We start from the raw sequence: 14635 nt of genomic DNA on the forward strand, positions 1-14635 counted from the left end.
TCTTCTTCATCATTCACTGGGTGTAGCACATTCGACCTCCTATTCTCTCCTCTTTGTTCATGTTTTTGTTATGGTAAATTTCCTCCCATTGTTGGTTCTGCCATGCGTGTGAGTTTGTGTGTGATTTTGTTGAAGTTTCAAATTTTCCTTCTTTTGTTCTGTTATTGCTGTGACTAGGTAGGAGAAGAAGATCCAAATTAAGAAAATAATAATAATAATAATAATAATAATAATAATAATAATAATAATAATAAAAATTGTATTGAAGCTTAGTGATGATACATAAGGACTAGAATTTTTGAATTAAACCAACTTTTGCTTAAATTGGCTGTTACAGAATATTTGGTTAAGATGAAATTGAAGGAAAATAGCTTAGATACTTCAAGCTAGATGCTTATAGAATGTTTGTTAAAAATGCATGTTAGAAGGAGTGTTTGATTGGGAATTCTTAAAAATCTCATTAAATCCCTTGAAAGACATAATTGGTTTAAATGCTATTGTTTGAAGAATTGTACTTACTATTGTATACAAATGTTTTATTAAATGAAAGTAACATGTAGCTGGTTAAATTCTTTGGAGGTATATGATTATTAAGAAATTGTTGAGCAATTTATTGTGAAATTGAAAATAATATACATTTGGTGTTTAAACAAAAAAGTTTAATATGAGTTTGTATTTTAACCGAGCATTGAGCTATGGCTTTGATGGATTTTTATATGTAGAGTTTTGATTTTAAAATTTCAAATAATTATGGCAAAATTTTGATAGTGGTAATATTGGAAAGAAATTATTGAATTTATTGAAAGTTTATTTAAATTCTTAACATGATTTTTATGGGTGTTTGGAAAAAGGAAAAATGTGATTAAAGCTTAGAGGAAAATTTTGCATTTTGAGATTTTCAGGTAAGTGGATAGCGTCCCAACTAATTTATCAATTAATTTTTCTTGTTAAAATTTATTTTATTACTTTGATTATTTTAATAATAATTATGTTGATTAGTGGATATCTTGTTAATTAAATTTTTTCATTTTTAAGTTTTAAGATGGGGGTGAAAAACGATTCATCATAGCATATGAATGTTTTACCCCTTATGAGATATCCTTTCAAGAATAATAAATTTTTTTATTAGCATTGACAATTTTTTTATTATTCAACAAATACAAACATGAGCATTGGATATGAAATTTTATTTTAGCAAGTTTTAATGCTGAAAAGCATTCATGCGAGTTTGATTTTGAGAATGAGAATTGTATCTTGAAAGTGATGATTTTCTCACATGTTTGAAAATGGTTTTAAAAAGGGACTGTATACAGAACACTAGTTGCTAACGGCAGTTCCGTTAGCCTTTGGCGTGCCATGGTCAATTACTAGCTAGTTTGATCTTTGTGAGCTTCGCTCTCACGTCTATTATTCGTGGGTCTTGTACCTACATCTGTTTCGTGGCTTTGACCACGTCTGATTACTTACTCTCGTGGACTATGTGTCCACATCTGTTTCGTGGCTTTGACCATGTTTGGTTATTTACCCTCGTGGATTATGTGTTCACGTCTGTTTCGTGGCTTTGGCTGCATCTGGTTATTTGCCATCGTGAACTATCTGTCCATGTTTGTTAATTGTTCTAACAAGTCCCTATAAAAAAAAGAAATGAAAATGAAAAATGAACTTAATTATTTAATGATTTTATATCCTATTAATTTTAATTAGTAATTTATTTATAATTACTCATTTCGTTTATTAGCTGTCCTTGAGATCAAGTGATAACAATATTTGATATGATAATTTAATGGCTCAAGATTTTATATAAAGTTATATTCTTAGAATCCTTTTATTTCGAATTTATTTAAATCTTCATGAAGATTGTTGTGTTTTTAATTTACACAAGTGCTTTTAACTTTTCTTTTATTTATGTTTAATTATTTATTTTGGGACATTATTCACTGGAAATAATTTTAGTCTCAAATAGTGTAGCTGACGCTGAGCCACCTGTTGAACACTGAGGAGTTATAAATGACTAGACATGGAGGAGTTAATGATTAAACTTTCTCTTGATGTAAAGTTTTAATTATGAAATTTTATTTGTAAACTTTTTGTTAGGTGCTCCACATAGTCTATGGTTAGATTATTTATGTTGTTATATATATTTTTATCTGTTTGCTGGAAGGAGCTCTGCTCCTAATTGGCTTGATATTTTTTTGATTGAGATATGGTATTGTAGAATTTTTGGGAGATCCTCTTTATAGAGGAGGTTCTGCCAAAATTTCTACAAAAATATTTGAGTATGTTTTAATTCAAACTAAAGCATAATTATATCTTAGTCATGGAAAGATTATCCGATTTAAGGCTTAAGGGATGTGCGGTGGTTCACATCTTGTGCCGATCACTCTCTATTTTGGGACATGACACACCCGATGTAAAAAGTCCTCCTTTTACACCGAGTGCATGGCCACCCAGTGTAAAAACCATACTTTTTACACCAGGTGGACTCACCCAATGTAAAACGTTCTCTTTTTACACTGGGTGGCACACCCGGTGTAAAAAGATGACTTTTTACACCGGGTGAGTTAACTTTTTTACACGGGTGGCCGTGCACCCGGTGTAAAAACTTAGTTTTTTACACCGAGTGGTGGTCCACCCGGTGTAAAAAGTGTCCAAAACTTCAACATAATTACAAAAATGCCACCGCCTATATTTTTTATATCGTTTGCCTTTCAACCGATGTAAAAAGTACCCCATAAATTTCATATTTTGTACTAATGTAAGCTTTTCTTCTCCTTCTTCTCTTTATTTTGCCATATATATTGCTGATTTTACTGTCATGGAAGCCATGTGTGGTTGATTTTCTCTTAATCTAGGGTAGTTATGAACTGATTTTTGGATTAGAGCATGCTTGAACTATTTATTTGAGCTTAATATTATTTTTATTTACTTAATCTTGTGCTTATTTATCTACTTAATACTTGATCACCATTGAGTGTGAATTTAGGGGTTTAGGTTTTGACTTGAAAGAGAAAAATCCAAATTAGACCATTTAATTAAGTAATGTGGGATTATAATTTATTCTAATTTGCCAATAGGATAAGAATATACCTATTGGACCCATATAATCATATTAGAGTGGATTTATGCATTTTTGCCTCTTGGGTAATTGTGTTAGGAATAGCATTTTAATTCAAGAGAGGGTTGTAATTAATCGAAAGATAATTATTCCTATTAATACTCTAGATTAATGAATTAATATTAAGTGAATTTATTTGGGTAATTACATGCTTTATGAATTAAAGAAGGGATTAGCCACCCAAGGTTTCTTTGACTATTTGTAGTTGTTGATATTTTAATTTTAGCACATTTATATAATTTTAATTTCTTACTTTGTAATATCAAATCTGAATTTTGTTTTGCTTGACGTAAATGAAAATGAAGAATTTATTGCCCAATTATCAATTAACTTGATTTTCTGTGGGATTGATCTTGATTTATCACATACTATTTTTACGACTCATATATTTACGGAATTCATTACATAATTGTGTGCATCAATGGCCAAGTTTCTATATGCTTTTGTCTCTCATGAATTGTTGGCATGGAATGTAGAAATTTCAAGACTAAGTCAAAAATAATTTAAGTCATTAATTAAATAATCAATAAATTCTCAACTTATTTAATTATCTAACTCAATTAATAAGAGAATTTTAGAAAATAAAAATTTAATGTCATGGATTTTTGATAATGTGATTTTTTTTATACCAATGGTAATTATATGACTTTAAACCACACAATTTAATTTTTTAAAAAATGACTTATATCAGGTATGTGTAACTTGTTTATTTTCGTATCATTCTTCTAGCTTTTCCTTTTGAGTTTCAAAACCATCTTCAAAGTTTTTAAATGAAGTAAAATTGTAATTTCACTTACAAATGATAAAATTTTTTTCTGAGATTTCTGAGAAGACTAAAAGGAAAGAGAAGGAGCAACAAACTTTTTTCTGGGAGTAATTTTCGTTCTTTTCGCCACATGATACAAACTACACCAATCTGCAGAGATTTATTAACAGCAAGATGCACAGAAGCATAAACTGACATTAAACATAAGAAAAAGAAAGCACAAGGCGAATCTTTAACTACTGCATCATTTCATCTCCAAACCAACACATAAAAGAAAAGCACAGATGAACTGGCCAGAAGGAAACTAAACCCCAGAGCAGAAAAAACGGTAAAAAAAAACAAAAAAAAAAAAAACAGAACCAGCACAACAACAAGAAGAAAAGAGCGTCACATATATCTAGATCTTCTTACTTCATTCTGTCATGGATGTTTGCGGCGCAATTTACGAAAGTAAGCTCTAGGGTCTGCTTCAAAGGCGGCCCTTACTATCAGCTCGCCGGGTCGACCAGGCGCTTTCATAAGTTTTCCACTATCATCAAAAACATTAGCTGATCTAGATCTTCCTTTGAATCCATCGTAACCAATAGAAGCAGCAAGAGCAACAGCTCCACCAGCTTTGATCAGTAAATCCATTTGCTCATCAGTTATTCCTTGCGCTCTTAACTTTTCTGCAACCCAGCTCTTACTCATCTCGATCCTATTTTGAGCCATCTGGTAGTAGTAATTGTCAGGAGGAGCACAACTTAATAAAAATCCAAAGGCACTTCCAAATCCACCCCAGTAACCAATAGCAGGAGCAAGAACAAGAGCTCCACCTGATCTGATGAGTAAATCTCTCTGCTCATCACTTATTCCGGTGGCTCGTACCTTTTCTTCGACCCAATTCTGGCTTTTTTCAAGCCTAGCTTTAGCGATCTTGCAATAATCATCAGAAACAGCACATTTTAGGATGAATCCACAGGCACTTCTAAGTCCACCCAAGTAGCCAAGAGCAGTAGCATGTAGAAGAGCTCCACCTCCTTCGATGAGTAAATCTCTTTTCTCATCATTTTTGGCTTTGAATGATACCGCCTCTTCTTTGACCCTACTGTTGCTCTTTCCAAATCTTGCCCGTCCGATTTCGTTCCAGAGAGATTGAGCGGAAGAAGCAGCTGTGGTGATGACCTGAGGGACGCTGGTGGCGCCAGGGAAGGCCCCACCGAACTTGGTGCCGGAGCCCACATTGGAGACGCTGTGAAGGGCCTCTGACCACCACTCGTCCCCCTGAATTATCAGCCTTGTCTTCTCCTGCAATCTCAGCCTTTCGATCAGGTTCTGCACTCCCACATGGATCGGCATGTTCGTCCTACAAAACTTCAAGCTCCTCGTCAACCCGTTCTTCGGGTCGCATGCAGACGGAACCCTCCCCAACGCAAACGACGGCACACACCACAGAACCAGAACCAGGAAGAAGAAGAATAAAACACGGCTCTTATTGTTATCACCCATATTCATATCATCAAATGAAGGAGAGTACGATAGGGAGAGATAAGACAATAGGAGAATAGAATAGTATGAAGGAGGCGTACAGTGCCCTAGATTTATTATTCCTTACATAGAGGCAAGATAAAGAATAATAAACAAATCCTTTACATGAGGTTAGGTTAAACTGTTGGCCCTTAGTGAATATTGGGCTTTCTTTTATAAGGATCCTTAACAGGGAGCATTGAAGGATATGGTGATGTCTATAACTATATATGTAGATTAGATGTGTGTGTGTGTGTGTGTGTGTGTGTAGGGGATATGAAAGTTGCGTTTCGAAGTCAGATGACTTTCGTTGGGTTTGCGTTTGGGTAGAGATAGAATAATATAGAGAGAAGAGAGGGAGTTGAATATATTCCTGATTGGATTTCCACGTCGATGCAGTTTTACTACGACTCAAACTAAAATCCCAAACTCAGGTATATATTATTAACTGTTGTTGTTGTTTACGTACTTTTAAAAGTGAGTTTATCAGTATAACACGCAGTTAGGCTCAGTGGGTTAATTGGTGACGAGATTTATTAAAAGTACGTAAACATATGTTCAATATATGTTGTTTTGCAACCTCCACATATTACTTTCTGTCTTTCTTTACTTTTTTTGGGAAAAAGAAAATTCTAAGGACAAAAGAATAAAGCAACGTAACTAAGCAAGTCTCTTTTTCTATGATTCTTTTCTTCGCCACCAAGGGCACGAAGTTTTTGAACCCATTTAACTTTGTTTTTCTTTTTAGTCAAGTTTAAGTCCAGTCAAAGGCAAAATGCAAGTGCAAGGAACGAGGGAACTCATTTTTTTTTTTTTTAGTGAAAATTGATCAAAGAGATCAAGAGTAAAAAATATTTAGACATAAGCACCAAAATTTATAAAAGGAAAAATGTCCTTCAAAAGAATAAAGTTTAGATGAGAAAATTACCAATACTTCCTCCGTTAAAAATATAAGGCATTTTTAACTGAATCTCACCCCCCAATAAAGTAGTCACCTAGTTTCAAACTAACCCTATTTTTTTCATATTTACCGATATTAAATACCCTATAATAAATATAAAGTCACTCATTAATAAGGGCACTTTTGAAAAAAAAAGGTAATAATTGCAGCTTAAAAGACTAAAAATGCTTTACATTTTTTAACATCCAACTCTTCAAAAAATATTTTATATTTTTAAATGAAGGGAGTATATCTTTTTGATTTAATATTGATTTGAAATTGAAAGGCACCAAAGCTTGCAAACTTTTTCAAAAGTCTTTACTATACTTCAGGAAAATTTTATTCAAATAACATCAATTATCTTCCAAATTTTTTTAAAAAATCTTCAATGTATCTTTAAGAGTGTCAATTTTCTTCAGGAGTCTTCAATAATTTTCAAAAGTATTCAATATATCTTCAATTTTTTTTTTGAGATATGTTGAAGCTTTTGAAGAAATGTGAAACATTTTCAAGTCACATTTCCTCAAAAGTCTACAACACTTCTTCAAGAAATTTTTCTTGAAAATATGTTGAAGAATTTTGAAGATTAATGAAGACTACTAAAAATTTTTTTTGAAACTCCTAAAGATATGATGACGATTTTTGAAGAAAAGTGAAGCGTAATTGAAGCTATTTAAATAAATGTGGATTATAATTGAAATTACTTGAGGAAATTTTACTTGAAGATGAGTTGAAAACTTTTGAATAAATGTGGAAGATTATTAAGGAAACATTGAAGATATATTTTAGAAAATATTTGAATGGGAAAAAAAAGATTGATGTATTAAAATATAATTGGGTGATTGGTGTCACTACAAAAAAATTGACTTTCGGTGACGACTTTCTGAAAAGTCATTGTTGAAACTTTTCAATGGTGACAAAAAATTGCTACAATATCACTGCAAGAGCTCTTGTTACTAATTCTATCTGCGATGACAATAAAAGTCGCCGCTGAAAATTAAGAATCAATGGCGACAAATGTCACCATGGAAAAGAAAATTTGTCACCATATAAAGATAGTCTCCACTAAAAGTTAAGAATCGACGGCAACAAATGTAGCTGCAGAAACCACACATCAATGGCTACTATTTGGTTGTCACTGAATGCTATGTATTGGCAATGACATTTGTCACCGTAGAAACTACCAATCAGCAGTGACTTTTTTATCGCTGCTGAAAAGTAATGATGGTTTACCTATCCACATGGTGCCACATCACACCTCATGCCATGCGAACCCATGTCACCTCTAGATCACGCTACTTGTCACCATATAACCCCTCCACATGTCGCCATCAACTCACGCCACATATTGCTATGTCACCAATTTATATTTTCATTTTACAAGTTGTCTCCTCTAAGATTTGAACACATGACCTCCTGCTTTTGTGTCCCACTATTCTGCCACTAAGTTGGAATGACCTTACAGTCTATTATTAAATAATTATATATATATATATATATATTATTACACTATACAAACACACATATATATTAAATATTAAATATTATAAAATATCATTATTATCATTCAATACTTCAATTTAATTCTTTTAATTTATTAAAATTGCAAAGTATATTATTTATTTTGTTTAAAGTAAACTATAAATATAATTGATACAATATCATTTGTATCATTTATTTTAATTTTTTTACTTCTTGAAGTTATTATATTATTTATTTTAATATTTATATTTATAATTATAATATAAAAAATATCTAAGAATAAATAGTAAAAATATAGATGATTATATATTAGTTCATAATTATTTATTTTTCTAGCTGGTTTTATTTAAAATTTTATTTTTACTTTTAATTAACAATAACTCTTAAGTAATGTAATTAGCTTGTTTTTACATTACATTTTATAATTTTATACACCATATTATCTATTTTTTTATATTTATGTTGCAAGATAGCATCAAACAAAAAAAATCATATAGCATCACATACATAGATATATTTCATATATTATGAAAGTTAAAAGTAGAATTTTAGAATATCTCATTTTTCTTATTTTCATCTTTCTCTTTTCTATCATTGACCATTAAATTAGGAACATCTAAACCAGCATCAAGCTTTAAAATTACTGGAATTAAATGTAGAATTTAAATTGAAAAATTAGATTAGATGAAATATCATTCTATGAATGAATAAATTTAACTATCACATGTCTAATTATTATAAACAAGTAGTGTTATTGTTTTAAATATCAATTTAATCATAAAACATTTTAAAATATAGACTCATTATTGTAACATCCCAATTTTTAATCCCTTGATTAACTAAAGGTAATTAGGATAGTTAAGTAAGTTGAAGTGGTGTGTGGACAGGGAGGTCTAATAATTATTTTTGATGGTATTTCAGCCTTAATTGTGGGTCTGGTATTAAGGCAGGCCACCCGGGCATCAAAAGAAGAAGAAAAATAAAGATTGATGTTGCTGTGCCACATGTCACGGCGTGGAAATCGTCCGCCATAGCGCACAGACACTTTTGGTGCAAGGGAGGACCTCTATGTGCCATGCACAGTGGCACATTGTGCGTCTGCCGCGGCGCATGACCATTTTCTGTAATTTATCAAACATGAACCTAAAACAAAAAAGACAGAAGACAAAAGAGAAAACGGAGAGATGCGCTAATACTCTACTAGGCACGACTTAGGTAAGAATTTGAGAAGGTTTGAAGCTCTAAATCATCCAAGGTAAGATTCCTAAACCCTTTTTCTCCTTTTCTCTTCCATTTTCTCAAGGATTTGAGTTAGAGTTTAGATGAGGATGGTGATTTCAGTCCATATGAGGTATGGGTCTGAACCCATTAACTCAAATGGAGTTAATGGGGGTTGTTTAGAGTATTTAAATCTAGTATAAAAGATTTTGGTGGTTGTTGGATGATGGGCTCAATTAATGTCCAAAAATGGACATTCAATTTGTTATTATTGTCATTGTTGAGGTATTAATGGCAATGTGGCTGTTCAATAAAGTTATATGATATTATAGATAGATAATGAACCCGATGGATAGGCTCCAACTCATATAGAGTGAACATTGGACAATTTAGAAGCAGAGGATTGAGGGTGTAAATGCTTGAATTGGTAATGTTGATGAAATTCAACTTAGTTGATTATAGTTTTTAACTCTTGGTCACCTATTAGATTGGAAAGTCAAGCTTGGAAGCTAGTAGATTGAGGGGTAAACCTTAACCTCTCAAAGGTTTTAAGTAATCGAGAGAACGCTACTTTAGATAGTTATATGTTAATTGATTGTTGATTGACTGTTAAATGTGAATTGTGAATGTTACATGCATGGGATTGATTTATAATGTAAAACCATGTATTATTTTCAATGAGTGTATAAAAATTTGAATGTGCATAATGCTATTTTTGGCTTGAAAATGCAAAGTGTGAAGTCAAGATTTTTTTGAACTATGAACATACTTATGTCTTTGGAAAATGAATGTGATGATGTGTAGAGGTAATTGTGTGTTAATGAGAAGTGGATTTTGAAATAAGTGAGAATAATATTGAGAAAATGATGAGAATACATACTTGGATAGCGCATGATCATGAGCCCAACGTGATTGTTGTGATAATAAGTAAATGAAAATGAAAATGTGAAAATGAGTGAGTATTAATTATGCCATGATCAGTAGCGGGAGTTTGCTTAGGGATTAGGAGTAGAGAAAATTTATATGATATTTAGGTTGCCCTCCGATACACAAGGGTATAGCCTTGTCCCATAGTTTGTTGAGAGATTGTCCCATAGTTCGTCGAGGGATTAAAACCTAGCTATCTCCATCGGTTCAATGAGGAGAATAGCTTAGGATATGAGACACCCTAGAGATTTAAGAATATGGGAAGTCGTAGTCTAAGAGTGAGTCCTGTGATCTTTGATTGGGTCACATCTCACAATTAGTGAGCTTGGATAGTTCAGTCACACGGACGGAGCCCTATTCAGTGTTATAGCCCATGGTTTTAGTTTGAGGAAATAAGGAGGATAGGAGGTTGGTTGATGATTGCCTAAGTAAATATATAATGTGTCACATGTGTTAAGTGGTGGCAAGTTGTGTGAATAATAGGTCATGTCACATATATGAGAATATGGTGACAATGCACCTAATTTATGAGAGATAAAGAAGTTATTTAATGATAAATGACAAGTTATGATATATGTGACCTTGTTTTACATACTTGATTTCTTATGCATGTGCTTGGTTTATAATTGATATATAACTACATAGGGTAGGTTTTACCTTGGTTATTGAGTGGCTAAACTTATCCCTTTCATTTAACATTTTTCAAGCTTTAGCTCTGGTGCTGAGAAGGAGAAGGCTAAAGAGGCTAAGAATTAGCATATTCCTTTCTGTATGTCTCTAGCTTAGTTTATTTTATGTAATAGTATATGTTTGCCAATTCTAGGATGCATGCCATCACACTTGCACTATTTTATTGATGGAAATGTCATATTTGTATTTTGGGCTCTGAGTCTTTATGTATGTTGATAGAGATATTTGTTCATAGGGCTAAAATATTAGTGTAAGTGTAGAAACAATGATTTGAACATATTTTGGATGATTTGGGCAAAATGCAATAACAATTTACCTCCCCCTCTGTTTTCGATAAAATGGGGTTGAGGAGTAAATTTTTGTTATACTACTATTTTAGTACTTGTAACGTGTTGTACTGATAGTCTTAGGTCTATTAGATATGGTCCAGGTGTTAGGAAAGGCTTTTGGCACATGTTAAGAGTTTTAGACACCCATTTCGTGTAAAAGTTTTGAAAAGTGGTTAAAATGTGTTTGGGTGTCCAATTTCTTAGTGTGACTTGTTTTGGAAGTGAAACCCATGCCATTAGCTAGTTCATTAATGAGCTTTTTGTAGATACCTATATCACGTCATTCGGATGTCGGATGGAGAATCGGGGCACATCAGAAGTTCCCCGATTCTGTTGAACTTTCGTGCAACACATCGTGGTGCATGGCGCCTGAGCCGTGGCACGTGGCACAGGGAGCAACACGCCGCAATACAGTGTGTACAAGCTGCAACGTATTGTCCTATATCATAGCACATGTTTTGTTTTTCAACCGTTTTTGGCTTCTTTCACTCCTTTGAGGTATCCCATGCTTCCATAACTTATTTTTATTTTGATATGAAAGATTTTGATTGATTTAAACTCATTTTTATTTTGAAAACTTGGGATCCCTTACTTTTGAATTAAACCTTGGTAATCATCTTTTTGAGTTAAGTCTTTGATTATCAGGAGCTATATTGGTTAATTATGTTTAATGGAGTAAGAATATTACAATTACCACATCATATACATTCCAAATTAAAATATCAAACATTAATTTTTTGAATGAATTTATCATTTCACATAGGGGTATGTATTAGTCAATTCAGTTAAATTTTGTGTTAATTGACCAAAACCAATTAACCAAATTGGCCTAAATAGTTGGACTGAATCAAAACAAATATTACTTGATAACAAAATTTGACATAAAATAATATAGTTTGGCTTAATTATTTACTTTGGTTTATTAGCATTAAATAATACCTTAACCTTATCTTAAAATAATTTTATTATTTTAAAGTCACAATTTAATTATAAAATATATAAAATGAAAACTCATTATGTTATTTTATATATTCATTATAAAATTATAATAATGCAACAAAATTTATGTCTTAAAATGCTAAATATTAGATTAAACAAAAAATAAAAATTATGATGATAATACAAAATCAAACTTTCAACAGCAACATTTAAAGTCACCGCTAAAAGTCTCACTTTTAATGGCGACTTTTCAAAGTCCCTACTGAAAGTCTTACTTTTTGCGGTGACCGCTAATTATCAACTTTCAGTGGCGGCTTATATGTCTCCGCTGAAACTTATAACATATTTTATAACATAAGCTTTTGAGAAATTATAATATATTTCAAAATATGTTGACAATCAGCAGCCACTCTAAAAATTCACCGCTGATTATTAACTTTTAAGTCGCCGCTGAAATTTATAACATATTTATTATAACATAAATTTTAAAGAAATTATAACATATTTTAAAATATGTTAACAATTAGCGATGACTCTAAAAAGTCACTGTCATTGTCAACTTTTAGTGACAACTTATATGTCATCGCTGAAACTTAGACTTTTGATGGTAACATGCACTTGTCACTATTGAAAGTCTTTTGTTTTTTTTATAGTGTATGGATCCAACTTTGTACTAAAAAGTAAGGATGATGTGTCATAATATGGTTGGTTCGTTCACGTGGAACTCACTTACTTTTTTAATGTCAAATTGGGAAGAAATGTTGACAATTTTCTCATATGTTGACAATTAATTCCTTATGCACAAATATTTGGACTTTTGGTCTTTTTAATGAAATTTCCTGCTTTGTCATCTAGGCAGAGTATCATGCAATTATAAGCTTTCCATATCAAGTTGAAGGAATTTAATGACACCTATACCAATTTAGATTGAGATGGGAAGGAATCCTTTTAAGTGAAAGTTCTACTACTAATATTATGATATGTAGTTTGTTCTTTAATTATTAGCTAATGTATACTTTTAGTCCTCTAACTTTATATATAGTTTCAATTTAGTCTTTTAATTTTGTAAAGTATCTTTTTAATCTTTTAACCCTAATATTATTAGTTTCAAATGATTATTTTTTATCAATCATTATTATTTTTAAAAAACTAAATTTAGTATGTCAACATTTGAGAATATCTTATTAATATTTGAAAGTCCAATGTAAAAATTTATTGGGATAAAACTAACAATGTTAGTGTTAAAAGACTAAAAAGATATTTTATAAAATTAAGGAACTAAAATGAAACATTGTGTGAAGTTAAAGAAATAAATGTATACTTTAATCTTAATTATTCAATAGTCAATCGTCTTAAACATTCTTAAATACTCCGTAGTATCAATATTTAATTTATTCTTTAATTTTTATGCATTTTTTAAGGAAATCATTGTAGAGTTTACAAATAGAAATTATATTAAAATAAAAAATGAAATTGCATTTTTTTAAACGTGTTCATTTGCATATATATTAAATTTAAGTTATAAAAATTATATAATTAATTTCAAAGGTACATATCTCTCACTACACATATTATTTTAATGTGAAACATATATCATTTAAAAATAGACTCTAACATCTTTTCAATGATAATTAATTTATTCAAAATGGAGTTCTAAAAGCTATGAATTTTAGAATTTGAGCGTTAAGATATTAATTCTGCACAGCATTTAGTTTTGACTTTTGGTCATTATTTTGATCATATATACTAAAGTACATTGAATTTGATTGTGAAACTTATTTTATTAAAAACTAGACTTCAAGAGCTGTCCAACAATATATAATTTGTCATTGGAGTTATATTGAGTGAGGTATAACCTTATGAAGTTTTATTCAGTGAAGCCTTTGAATACATGCATGAATGAAATTGACATCCACGAGTGAAACAACCTTAAAATGCTTTAGTTCCAATTCAAGCATGAATCCTCACTGAATTCACGCATGAAACGACATCTAGAAGCCTTGTTTTTTTCATTAAATAGCTTATGTGATCTAATTCAAGCATGAATCACTTTTCATCCATGCTTGAAATGACCTCCAGAGCCTTGTTCTTCACAAAATGACTTCTATGATTCATTTCACGCTTGAGAATTATTGGTATCCATGCTTGAAATGTCATGAGTGAAACAATATTAAGAGCTTACCTACCATTTCAAGCTTAAAATAGACCAATTCAAACTTGAAAAGTCATATATATGAAGCTTGGAGCTTCTACCTGCCAATTCACACTTGAAAGACAAGAGAATTCAAGCATGATTTGTCATGCTACATGGATTAGAGTTTCTACTGACCATTTTATACTTGAGAGTAAAGGGCATTTAAGATTGATTGGTCACACATAATGATTTGAAATTTACACCTTAAAAATCACACTTGAAAATGCTAGTTTCCATCCTTAATTGAAACATCACTATTGAGCTAAGAGAAAATAGCCAACTTTAATTCAAGTGTTAATGGGTCCATTTCAAGTTTGAAATGTCACCAATAGCTATAATCACTGTATAATAGCTATAAACGAACATATTATGTCTCTAATACCTATTTCACTTCATGGGCTATAAATATAACACTCATATTAACAAGGGATTAACATGACATCCGGAAGTTTTTAAGACTCAAATTTATTTTAAAATAAAATATCTATAATTAAATTAAAATTTAGAATAATTTAATAGAAGTCTTAGA

This window comes from Prosopis cineraria, unplaced genomic scaffold (genome assembly GCF_029017545.1).
Source record: "Prosopis cineraria cultivar Desert tree isolate PC_DT_omini unplaced genomic scaffold, ASM2901754v1 PC13, whole genome shotgun sequence".
In the NCBI taxonomy this organism is placed as follows: domain Eukaryota; kingdom Viridiplantae; phylum Streptophyta; class Magnoliopsida; order Fabales; family Fabaceae; genus Prosopis; species Prosopis cineraria.